The sequence below is a fragment of the Globicephala melas genome, chromosome 17, assembly GCF_963455315.2.
Source record: "Globicephala melas chromosome 17, mGloMel1.2, whole genome shotgun sequence".
Lineage (NCBI taxonomy): Eukaryota > Metazoa > Chordata > Mammalia > Artiodactyla > Delphinidae > Globicephala > Globicephala melas.
The window spans coordinates 18,501,170-18,515,414 of NC_083330.1; positions in this window are offsets into that span (position 1 = coordinate 18,501,170).

Consider the following 14,245-nt stretch of genomic DNA (forward strand, 5'->3'; position numbering starts at 1 on the left):
TTCAACCCCAATTGGATGTGTTACAATTCAATTCTGGCATAAACCACTCAAAGCTAGCTCAGACCCCACAAGGTAAAGGGCGCAGCCCCCAACAAGACTGCCCTGCTTCAGACACTAGCCACATATGGGGGTTCCCAGGCCACCTGCACTTCTGAATCACTGGCTATGCATTTGAAGTTTTTCCACCACCTCTTCAGGTTCAATAATTTGCTAGAATGACTCACAGAACTAGGAAAATACTATACTTACAATTATAATTTTGTTACAGCGAATACAAATCAGGAGTACCTGTCCAATAAGGAGACACATAGGCTGAAATCTGGGAGGGAATGCAAAGCTTCTGTGTCTTCTCCTTGTGGCGTCAGGACATGTTACCCTCCTGGCACATTAATGTGTTCATCAACCAGGAAGCCTCACTGAGCCCTGCATTTAGAGTTTTTATTGAGCATTTATTATGTAGCCATGATTAATTAAATTATCGGCCAGGTGATTGAATTCAACCTCCAGTCCCCTTCTCCTTCCTGGAAAGTCCAAAACTTCTAATCATGTGATTGGTCTTTCTAGTGACCAGTCTGTCCTGAAGCTTTCTAGAGGTCCACCATGTGTCTCTTCATTGGATAACGAAGACACTTCTATCACTGTGGAATTCCCAAGGGTTTTATCCCTTGGAAAAAAGGAACCAGACAAAATCTTCATTATACCACAGCTCCTCACCTGCCCTATCTTATTTAGGTTTACAGAAATCTCATGAGATAGGTCTTTTTTCATCCACACTTTAAAAATTAGGAAACTGAAAAATATAATATTATATGCTAAGTTCACACTGCAAGAGCATGGCAGAACCAAGATTTGATTCCATTTACATCTACTTCAAAAGCTATGCTTTTCCTGCTACCCTAAAGAAAAACAGATGAACCATGATTCCACATTGAGAGATAGACCTGCTTACAATGACTTGCTTAATGTCTATTATTCCCTGGTAGTCCATCGGTTTTGAAAGAAAGAATATGTAGTATCTTTAATGATGGCCACTTCCCCCCAGCACCTAAGACACACCAACTCCCATAAGGTGTTAGGTAAATATTTATCAAATGTATAGCTGATTCACTTTGTTATAAAGCAGAAATTAACACACAATTGTAAAGCAATTATACTCCAATAAAGATTTTAAAAAATAAATGAGCAGGTGAATCCAGCTAAGGCAATACTCCTCAGTCCTAGAATGTAATGAAGAGAGTGGGGACTGGCCAGGTGGGAAGAGCAGAGATTCCAAAGGGTGAAGCATTTGCAGTTGGTAGCATACGTGTAGATGAGATGAATAACTATGGGATCCAGGCTGAGTGAAGTTGGAATTGGAGGTGTGAATATGAGGACTGTATGGCAGAGGAAGAGCATGTAGTTCAAGGCACTGGAGGTCACTCAGAGATTTTGATGCTACTCTAAGCATGTTGTACCTGTATAGCATCATTGACTTAATCCTCCTCTTCACCTTGCTTCCTTCAGAATCATGAGGCTTAGAAAAGTAAAAGGTGGAGAGGATTACCTAGAAGCTTGTTCACTGCTGCCAAAAATAGTTGGCTTTATTATAAGCTCTTGTCTTTCTTCAGCTAGATTCTTTGGGCATCATGGGAGTTACTGACACTACCATGAGAATCTGCATTTTAGGATTATCCCTTCTCTGTGACAGCCTTTTTGGTAATAGTTCCTTGCCCAATAAATTGACTTTTTTTCTGGATATGATAATAATGGTAATGATAATAATTATTAAGGCCTCGAGTGCTTTACTTGAATTATCTTATTTAATCCTCATAATAACTTAATAATCATGGGGAACAATTTTGTCCCTTTACTACAGATGGGGAAAGTGAGACTTGAGAAGCTTAAGTCATTTGCCCAAAGTCACATAACTAAAGATGATCAGTCACAAAACTTTAAACTAGATCTGATCAGCAGTCAGATTCTTCAGTAAGAATGTTAGAACATTCAGAGAAAGAACTGATATAAATATTTAAGAGCTCTTAGTTTTCAATACCACTAACCAATCCTTGTTTAGGCAGGGTTGTTTTTACTCTCTAGTCCTCTTTGAAAAGCAGTTTGTAACATTCAGCCCTCTAGTTCCTTTGGGGGGAAAATAAGGAAAGGGTATTCATCTTTCTCCCAAATACCAAAAAATGTCAGCCCAACCTTCTGAGAAATTTGTCAAATGTTTAGACAATCTGATATAACATGTCCATAGTGACACCCCAAAGAATAAATAACAAGATAGGGACCATATCATAAATACTGATATTTCTATGGCCAGGTCCTGATGACTTTTATATAAAACTTTTCATTTAATTAAATCTATTGGAAATAATGCAGTAAAGCTTTATTCTACTTTCATCTTTCCAAATGTTGAAATAGTCGTGGCTCATAGGGTCAACTTTTTCAGGGGGGTTAAGATTCATTAAAATGTAATTCTGACTCTACCTCTTTTGAGCATGTGATACTCTGAAATATAAGAATTTTTAAAAATCCTTCACTGTAAGAAAAATGGTCCAAATCTTAAAATTCCATTTATTTTCCAGCTTAAAAATGACACCTATTGTAGATTTTCCTCCAAAAAAATTACCTAGCAAGAACAACAATTAAAATTTCATTGTATATTCCACCATTCTTTATCCATGCCTGTGTGTTTGTATGTATGTGTGTGTGTGTGTGTGTGTGTGTGTATATATATATATAAACAAAAACATTTGCCTTTTTCACTTTCTATATTTTTAAACATCCTTTAAAACATATTATTTCTATGGCAGCTCAGCAAAGTACCCTTTTTGTCCATAGTGGTCTCCTGGTGGAAGATTGTTATTCATCAAACCCCTGGACTATGTAGGGGAGTAATGCTGGGATAACTTAGATCGGAGGAAAGTTCTGGGTAGTAATGTTTCTCTAGCCCAACACTCTATATGCTGATCTCAGTGGAAGCTCCTGTTGCTTGTGTCTCGTGCCAAACTTGCCTCATCTCCTCTTTTACTCATCCTCTAGGTCACTGGTTCTCACTCACAGAGGGTGACTTTTCCCCACAGCGGGTATCTGACAATGTCTGGATACATTTTGATTCTCATAACCGGAGGTCAGCTACTGGTGTCTAGTAGGTAGAGGCTAGGATGCTAAGTATCCTACAATATACAGGTTGAGAGATGGTACTGTCAGGAGAATGGTATTGTCATTCTCCCAGGCTAGAAACCCAACTAATTAGTCAGTGGCTCTTGATAATGCCTATGATAACATTTTCATGTGCATCCTTTTAATTTATGAGAGCATTCTATGCGACACTGAATTGTCTTAAGTGTTTTACACTTATTTGTCCCCTTTGTTAATCCTAACAACTCTGTGAGAGATCTGCTCCTATTTTGTCCATCTTGTAGATGAGAAAAACTAAAGCTCATAGAGGTTAAGTAACTTTACTAAAGGTGACATAGCTAGGAAATGCAGAAACTGGGATTTGAAACCAGAGCTTGTGCTTGTAACTACTACATTTTATGATACTTGTTCTTCCGTCCATACAAATACTACTCTAATTCAGACCCTCATATCATTCTTTACATTATTATACTAATTACTGATTTTCCTGACTTCTGTCTTGAATGGTTCACACTTCTGCTAGTGCAGTCTTTCTAAAACGCTGTCTTCTTTCACTCTTCTGCTTATAACATCCTAAATTAGCTTCCCACAGGACAACACTGCCCTAGGCTCTCTCTTTCTCTAGCCTTAACTCTCATTGCACCCACTATTCAAGGCCTTCTGAACTACTTATGTTTCTCAATGCTCCTGCTCTCTGATTTTTACCTTTACTTCCATTAAAGTCCTTTTCCCTTTGTCTACCTGGTAAAAGCCTACCCAGACCATTGTTACAAATTAGTTCTTTTTTTGTTTAATTTTTATTTTGACATTAATTCAGACTTAAAGAAAAATTGTGAGAAGAATACAAAAAATTCCCATGTTCTTTTCACCTGGATTTCTCGTGTTAACATTTTACTACATCTGCTTTATCCCTTGTTCTCTGTGAGATAGATTTTTTAAAAACTATTTTAAGAGTCAGTAGCAGACATGATGCCTTTTGCCGCTAAATAATTTACAATGTATTTTTTAACCACCGTAAAATTATCAAAATTAGTACTTTACTATTACCTAACCTTTACACTTTATTATGACCTTGCAAATTAGAAACTTTTAGAAACAGTATGAAAACACTGAATGTATTTCAGTCTTTTTGTAAAAACCCCAGTATACCCTCATGATTCCTGGATTTTTAGTTAAATATTAAAATTGGTGAGACATTAATAGTATTCCCCACTACCCAAACAACACTGAAGTTTTCAAACTGGTTATTCGCTGCATATTATATTTACACTGTAGGACACATATATCTGAATACCATTAATTGCTTTAAAAGTCCATTAAAGGTACAATGGTTTAATCATGTTTCAGATGTAACTTCAGACATGAGGGTAAAATAAACTGCTTAGGAGAAACTTGAACACAATGAATTATTTAAGTTTAATGGTTGTAATGCCTTTGGGTCTTCCTTAGATTATAGGGAGTTATTTGTTTATGTAGCTTGAGTTATCTTAACTACCCACATGGAATTAAATCTCTGGATGGTGCACTCTGGTTATAAGGGAAAACACTAGATTATCCACACTCAAAAGGGGCTAAAGTCTGAAAGAAAACATTATGAAATAAGTTTTCAAAATGTTTTTCAGACTGTGAAATACAGTTTTAAATGATCTAAAATTCATGTTTTAAAGGTTTCTCGGACTTCCCTGGTGGTGCAGTGATTGGGAATCAGCCTGCCAATGCAGGGGACAAGGGTTCAAGCCCTGGTCCAGGAGGATCCCACATGCTGCAGAGCAACTAAGCCCGTGCACCACAGCTACTGAGACTGAGGTCTAAAGCCCACAAGCCACAAATACTGAGCCCACATGCCACAACTACTGAAGCCCGCATTCCTAGAGCCCATGTTTTGCAACAAGTGAAGCCACCACAATGAGAAGCCTGCGCACCGCAACAAAGAATACCCCCTGTTCACAGCAACTAGAGAACGCCTGCGTGCAGCAACGAAGACCCAACACAGCCAAAAATAAATAAATTAATTAATAAATTTTTTTAAAAAAAGGTTTCTCAAGTCTCTCATTGCCTTCTGGTCTTGTGTGCCAGGACTCTCCAGAACTATGATATTTCAACTACTCTCACTGCTGCCATTATTGGTGAGAGTAATAATGATAATATTAACATTTTCCATTTATTGAAAACTTACTATGGGGCAGACATTAGGTTAAATACTTCCCATAGAGAAAATCATGTTATTCTTACAGTTATTCTTACATTACTGTCCCTAATTTACAGGAAGAGAAGTAGAGGTACCAAGAGGTAAGTGGATAGGTTCCCCCAGCCTTCGACCTTTCCCTTTCAAACCCTGGCTTTAGTCATTATACTATACTCCATCTCCAATAAAATAGGATGTGACCAATTCAAACTATTCCAAAAATAAAGCTGTACTTTTTTTCTACAACATTTTTGTTCCTATTATAGAATTGACATTATTTGTTGAAATGAATTATGGCTTATTTATAGAAGGATTGGTATTCACATGCAGAGAATGGCAAATTTCATCAGACTTTGAAAACCTATAGTAACCTTGTGAGTGTGAGCTCTTTAAAGCACACTGTTGAATAATGCACAGTGCACTGATTGCCTCTTTCTTTTTTCCAAGGTCATTTTGAACTACGTTGGATGACCCGTAGAGATGGGACTAGCCAAAGAGAACTGGGTTGGCACAAAGGAGATGTGGATTCTAGTTTCTAATCTCTCCCTGACTAGTTACATTGCTGAAACTAAATCTTTTTAGCTCTCTGGACAGCGTGAAATCAAGACACACACAAAATTCTCTCCAGGTTCCTACCCACCTTTAAAAAGTTATCGTATGTATGAATAATTTTCTTTTCATCTTCATTCACTATGCGTTTCTCCAGAACACTGCACGGCATTTACAGAGACCCAGTACCTATTAAGTTTTAAGAATATATTTGGTGAATTAAGTGATTTGAATTGAGTTGACCTGTCTAATACTTCTGCAATTCACCAGGCCCTATTAACAGGTAGGATTTTGGACACTACATTTCCATAGCCTTGAGTAGGAGTAGGATTTATGGAATTATCACTTGCAAAATTCTCCTGTTATAAAGTTTGCAGTTCAGAAAACAAATCTCTATGCAATACCATAATATTTTATTTATAGAATATTGCTGGTCATGTGGTCTGAGTACCTTGGGAAATATCCTCGTTTCTACAGCTGGACAGAGGTGAGGACTGTAGGTAGCACTACCACAGTAACTATAATCACAGTCTTTTTCTCCTCTTCTCTTTCCTCCCATCAATTTTTCTGACAAAGTGTAACCTGGGGCCTAAAAGTACATTGGTCTTTGTTCTGTGGCTTACGCTTAAAAGAGTAATTCTGAGTGCTATATGCCAGGTTCCTAGATACGTCCTAAGCACAGGTAATTTCACGCTGATCAGTGAGGCAGGACTTGCCATCTTCATTTTGTAGATAGGCAGGACTGTCTACATAACTTGCAGGGCCTATGCAAAAAGAAATCTGTGGACGTTTTTGTTCAAAATTATTAAGAATTTCAAGATGAACATAGTAGAGCATTAAACCAAGCAAGGAGCCCTTTGAAGCACAGGGTCCTCTGTGACTGCATAGATAGTATGGACATAAAGCCAGCCCCACATGTAGGCAAACTGATGTTTACAGAAGTTAAGTGATTTGCCTAAGGTCACACATTCAGAGGACAGAGTAAATCCTGGAATGCATGTTTGCCTGATTCCAAAGCCAGTATTCTTTCCACTAGACCTCTCTGTCTCTCCTAGTGGGAAAAATTGGGCAAATTTTCTCCTTTTGTTATTCTCCAGCCTAAATTTTTTACAAATAAGTGTATCCCTTGTAACAGTTGGAACCTCCTTTCTCTTTTAGATCCAAGTATAATTGGCCCTAATCCCAAATGTGTAAGATTTTAGGGATCTCCCCTGGTTTTCCATGGTCACCAGGCTTCCTTGCCCATATTTGTTTCTGCATGCAGGTGCCTGTGTTACACAAAAAATCCAAATACTAAACCCCCAGAACAAGCATTTGTGAACCCAACGGTTTAGAGTAATTAGAAGAATTAAATGATTTAATATGCATAATGGACTTAGTATGATGCCTGGCACATGGTAAATGCTCAACTAGTATTAGCTATGATTATTATTACTATTATAATTATTGGTAACTAATATTCTAGGGTCAAATATCAGGACAGTAGACTTCTACCATATCTGTTTCTGTGCCCCTTTTCACTTCTCCCCTTTGTTCTTCAGTTTAATGGCTAATTTGGTGCAGGGCAGGCTCTTCCCATTACACTCTTGCACCTACCAAGTTATTTCACCCAAGAAAATGTAGTTTCCTTGCTAAGAAAATTTCTGTTGAATAAAATGTTTCTCCTATGTCTCCCCTGCACATAGAAAACCAATGGGAAAAACAACCCACAACATGCAGATATTTTTTCTTCCTAAAAACTTTTTCCCAGAACATTTCTTTTCCATTTATCTAGAGCTAACCTGCATTTATTTCAGCTAAATTACCAAATTTCAAGAATTTTAATTTACTGTTATGCACATTTCTAGAGATGGCATTATTGTATTGGCCTTCCTCAGTAAAGCCTAAATTTTGAGTTCTTTTTTTTTCCACTGGGTGTGATTAATTTACGTCATTTCTTTCACAATTTCTCATTTAGTTTGTCTCTTGAACAAATGTCAAAGTGACAGATAGCAATAGCCAAAGTAGCAATAGCATTCACATCTAATACATGTTTATTGTGACAATTTGAAAAACACAAAGTAAAAATTAAAGCTACACTTAACGTTTTTACTCAAAGAATATCATCGCTCACGTTATTGAATGTGGCTTTCCCGTCTCTTATTTTTTAAATGTTCTATATTCTATATTGCAGTGGTCCCCAACCTTTTTGGCACCAGGGACCGGTTTTGTGGAAGACAACTTTTCCACGTAAGGGGGGCGGGTATGGTTCAGGTGGTAATGCGAGCGATGGGGAGCAATGGGGAACGATGGGAAGCGATGGGGAGCGGCAGATGAAGCTTCGCTTGCTTGCCCGCTGCTCACCTCCTGCTGTGTGGCCCAGTTCCTAAACAAGTCGCGGACTGACCCCTACTATATTGTGTTTACGTCATAGAAATGGGTGTTTTACAAACATGGTAAAGATCTACCTAATCAGATTCCTGGTGGAAATATAGGAGCATTTTGTTTTCTTACATTCTCCAAACACTTGATGATTTCTAATACATCGATAGTTTACATGGCGCTGCTTAATGACAGCATGAAATTTCAGAAGATTCATTAAAATGTTTATATATTTTAATAGCAACTAATTTCCCCTTGCTTTTTCTAAGTCAGCAGCATGGCTTCCTTCATGGTCCTGGAAAAATGCTCAGAATGTGTGACTTAGTGACTCAGGCGTTTCAGTTCAGCTCAGATGGTATTCATTCTTTGATGGATAAAACCAAAAGATAAAGCTATTCTTTGGCTAAGCAACACAATTGCTCTCTATTATTCCAGTCTCTACAGATTGCTTGAAAAATGCAGCATATTTGGAATTGCTTACCTAAGAATTAAGCCTAGACAAACAAGCCCATGCCATTCTAAAGAAGAATTCGTATCTATGCAGGGGGCAAGGAAACCAAGGCAGAGGAGGCCAAGGGAAAGGTTAGGGAGTAAGAGAGGAGAGGAATTCAGAATTCAGGAATTCAGGTCTCCTATGGGCATGTCCTGACTTTGGAAGCCCCTTCAGGACAGACATAACTCTCTTTGCCAATAAATGGTCATAAGAACTCTCTTTGCTCTTTCCTGGTGCATTCTTTCCTTTGTTTCCCCAGTTTATGAGTTTTCTATGCCATCGTCACCAGCATCACTGTCGTTTGAACCATATGTATATTATAAACAACCAATATTCACTTACCTGTCTCTAAATGTGATGTCTTTATATTACTTAATGACTAATATTAAGATGATTTAAGAAACACTTACTGAGCACTTATTACATGCCAGACATAGTACTAAGTGTTTAATATTTATTATCTTATACAATCCTTACAGTGATTCTATAAAGTGTTTAATCTTATTCTCCTCATTTTACAGGGGAAGGGACTGAGACTCAGAGAGGCTAATTATTTTCTCCAAGGTTATATACCAAGTGATAGAGCTGAGAAGCAAACCAGGATTATCTATCTTATTTTCTTTTATCAAATATTTGTTAAATTGAATAATGTGTGAAATGTGTGATAATGGATTGCATTAAAAAAGCATAAACAAATCATTTGAGGCAACAGTTTATTCAATTCAATAAACATTTACTCAATGCTACCATCTGTTACCTGGTGCTAAGCTAAGGAAGGGAACATAGAGGTCACTAAAGTGTGTACCAAGGAGCTTTCTGTAAACAAGAGGAAGGACTCTCTCCTCAACAGTCGTTAAACAACTTTCATAAAGTAAACTTTCATTGAACACCTACAGTATACCAGGCATGGTACTAGACACTATGAAGAATACAAAAATAAATAATTCATCTTTCGCTCAAGAAGCTTGAAGAAAAATGAGCCTATATTTACTTGTACTGCCCAGTATTAGTACAAGTAAAAGGTCCTATGGGGTAAATGCATAGAAGAAAACAAACTTTTCCTGAAGAATTTAACCAGTGTGATTCTAAAGTGCATCACCAAAAAATGTATGGGAAAAAAAGCTGACAGTAATTTTTTCCTTTTATCAAAGCCATATGTCATGAATGATTTGAATATAGTATACAATCCTAGTCACTCTCTTTTATAGGACAAACTAGAACCAGCAGAGTAGTCCAGGCTCTGGTAAACACAAATGATGAAAGGGTACAATGGTAGTTAGTACTGGTGGAACACAAGTCCTGAAAGGAGAAGACTAAGAAAACTATTAAGTCATTCTTTGAAAGTTCCAGTGGATATGAATAAGGTAAAGCTTATTGTTCAGTAAGGTGTATTGATCCTACTTAGGACTCTTAAATAGGAAACAATGTTTTGAATTTGAAAAAGGTAAATTAAGGGTACATAGCAGAATGAGTGGCTTACACGGTATGTGGGAAGTATGCAGATCTTGTTGTTCCAGGAAACTATAATGTCAAGACATTATGTCATACCTGATTAAAAACCTGACAGACAGAGTCTGGAGTCTGGGTTGGAGTTACTTCTTATGTGATTTGAGGCAGCAAATAACTTAAGTCTCCCTGAGACTTTGTTTGATTTTTGAAAATCTGAAAAATTCAGAAAATAAAACTTAGTCTAGGGGTGAATGGTGAGGCAACATAGGAAACTGATTTAGAGCCAAGGTTCCCTTTCTTTCTCTTCTGTTTTTAAATCCAAGCTCTGTGGCTTTCTATTACTTTGGGTTAGTCATTATACTTTTATGTACTTTGGTATCATCCACTATTACATAGCAGTTATAATAGTGCTGATCTCATAGAATCTTGGGGATGACTGAATGAGCTAATGTGTATAAGGTGCTTAGAACAGGGCAAGTACTGGATACTTTTTAGCTATTATCATTCAGTGTTGCTGTGAAGATAAAACAAAATAATTTTCAAGGTGCTTAACACAGTGTCTGGTATAGAGTAACTACTAAATAAATAATGGCCACTATTATTATTATAAAATTTCATAGATTCCAAGTTTGTTCTGTTATTGAAGTCAGAAGGCTTTCCTGACCAAACAAGACTGCCCACCATGATTTTTGCAAGTATTTTTCACTACCAATGTCACATCCGAAACACAGTACATGGTTGGGTAATCAAACCAAATGTAGATTTCCAATATTTTTAAATTTCTGTGTCTTACACATCTAATCTGGAATTATCTCTAGGTCATTCACCTTCCACATGGGCATGACTTCCCTTTCCTTACTCCTGGAATTCACCTTATTAATCTATCAATGAACACACAAGCATGTTAGGCACTTATTGTCTACTGAACTCCATATTTTCTACTTTCATGAAGCTGACAGCCTCATGAGAAAGGACATTAAATGATTCCCTTACAAATATGCTGTGAAAGAGAGGTAGAAGGTGCTGAGAAGCAATACTGAGAGACCTAACCTCATCTGAAGGTCTGCAAAAACTGTTCCAAGAATGTGAAGTTAAAGTTGAGCCCCAAAGCATGACATGAGTGGGAGCGCTGTAGGCAGGAGGACAGTGCTGATGCATCCCTCAGGTGGGAGAAGGCCAGGCATTAACATCTTTTTAATCAAAGTACAAACATTCTCCAGACTTGCTGCACACTCTTGGGAAAAACATCTCTGGGATCCATCCTTTGCTGCAGATGCCTCCTTCCGGCTCTAAGTTGTCTCCCATCAACAACTCCTAAAAATCTTACTTGTTTTCTTCTTTCCTCATTTGTATCACATCAATTTTCAAAGAGAATTTATTTTCTAGATTTAAATTTAGGTTAGTTTTAGAATGATAGAAAAATTGAGAGGATAGTACAGCATTCATCATATATCCTACACAGAGCTTCCCCTATTATTAACATCTTACATTAGTACGGTATGTTTGTTACGATGAGTGCATCGATATTCATACGTGACTGTTAACCACACTTTAGTCAAACTTCCTTAGTATTTACTGAATGTCCCTTTTCTGTTCCAAGATGTCATCCAGGACATATTTATTTGTCATGTCCCCTTGGGTTCCTGGGTTCTCCTTGACTGTGATCATGTCTGAGATTTTCCTTCCTTTTGGTGACTTTGATAGTTTTGAGGAGTACTGTTCAGGATTTTTTATTTTTGTTTTTTTTTAGAATGCCCTTCTTTTGGAATTTGGTTGATTGTTTTTTCATGAATAGACTGGAATCATATGTTTAAGGGAGAAGACAATAAAGGTAAAGGGCCATTTCATCATGTCATATCAAGAGTGTATGCTAATAACATCAGTATAACACCACTGTTGATGTTGATCATGATCCTGGCTGAGGTGTCGATTTTCCCCATTGTAACATTTCTCTGTCTCTCCCCTTTCCATACTGTACTCTTTGGTAGGAAGTCACCAGGTGCAGTCAACACCTAAGGAATGGAGGGTTATTCTCCTCCCCCTTGTGGGCAGAGTAGCTACATAAATTATGTGGGATTCACCTGTATGGAAGATTTGTCTTTCATCATTTATTTATTAATTGATCATTTATTTATGTCAGTATGGACTCATGGATGTTTATTTTACACTTTGGATTATAACCCAATACTACTTATTTTATTTTTTTGCTCATATTATTCCATATTGGCCATTGGGAACTCTTTCACTTGGCTTCCGTGTCCCTTTGACATACCCCCATTAAGGTAGATTTTTTAAAATTTTATTTTCTGGCACTACTAGTGCTCCAGGCTCATTTTCCATATTTCCTACACTAGTCCTAAAATCAGCCTTTACTTCAAGAATTTTGGTTCCTTTAATTGGAGAGGATATTAGAAGCCAAGATCTGGGTGATAGGTGTTTTGCATTGAATTTTAATAAACTGCAGCTAGTGTACTTATGAAAACAGTTGCTGGTCCAAATGCACAAAGAATATAAGAAAGAAGAGCTGTCGTAATGGAAAGAAGGCTAAGGACCTAACATAAATTTAATAAGCTCATCCATTCTTTTCCATCACTGCTTGGTTGGTGAGTGTTAGTGCGGAGCTCTCCGAACAGAGGCATGTGTTCTTGTTATTCCAAATTGGAAAATTTTATCTACATGCCAAAGGTTAGAGGTAGTGGAATTTCCAAGTATATTCACTGGGGTATTAAGGTCAGATGAAAAACACAGACTAGGTAAGATAATGCAGTTAGTGCAAAATCCAGGGACCAATCTAGAGAAGGTGGGTCACAGAAGAAACTATGAAAGTGAGGTTGAAAAATGGAAGTTTTAAGGTATAGAAAAGAAATAACAGAACTGAAAGTAAACACAACTTATTGAGCTAAGATAAAAAGACAAGAAGAGGAGGATGATTAGTTCAAGATGGCGGAGTAGAAGGACGTGCTCTCATGCCCTCCTGCAAGAGCACTGGAATCACAACTAACTGCTGAACAATCATCAACAGGAAGACACTGGAACTCACCAAAAAAGATACTCCAAATCCAAAGACAAAGGAGAAGCCACAATAAGATGGTAGGAGGGGTGCAATCACAATAAAATCAAATCCAATAACTGCTGGGTGGGTGACTCACAAACTGGAGAACACTTATACCACAGAAGTCCACACACTAGAATGAAGGTTCTGAGCCCCACGTCAGGCTTCCCAACCTGGGGGTCTGGCAACTGGAGGAGGAATTCCTAGAGAGTCAGACTTTGAAGACTCGTGGGATTTGATTGCAGGACTTTGACAGGACTGGGAAAAACAGAGACTCCAATCTGGGAGGGCACACACAAAGTAGTGTGTGCATCGGGACCCAGGAGAAGGAGCAGTGACCCCATGGGAGACTGAACCAGACCTAACTGCTAGTGTTGGAGGGTCGCCTGCAGAGGCCAGGGGTGGCTGTGTCTCACTGTGAGGAAAAGGACACTGGCAGCAGAAGTTCTGGGAAGTACTCTTTGGCATGAGCTCTCCCAAAATCCACCAAGAGCTCCACCAAAGGGCCCTGTAGCTTCAGTGTTGGGTCGCCTCAGGCCAAACAACCAAAAGGGAGGGAACCCAGCCCCACCTATCAGCACACAAGTGGATTAAAGTTTTACTGAGCTCTGCACACCAGACCAACAGCCAGCTCTACCCACCACCAGTCCCTCCCATCAGGAACTTGCACAAGCCTCTTAGATAGCCTCATCCACGAGATGGCAAACAGCAAAAGCAAGAAGAACTACAAACCTGCAGCCTGTGGAGCAAAAACCACGGTCACAGAAAGATAGACAAGAAGAAAAGGCAGAGGGCCATGTACCAGATGAAGGAACAAGACAAAACCCAAGAAAAACAATGAGAAAAAGTGGAGATAGGCAACCTTACAGAAAAAGAATTCAGAATAATGATAATGAAGATGATGCAGGACCGTGGAAACAGAATGGAGGCAAAGATCGAGAAGATGCAAGAGATGTTTAACAAACACCTGGAAGAATTAAAGAACAAACAAACAGAGATGAACAATACAATAACTGAAATGAAAAATACACTA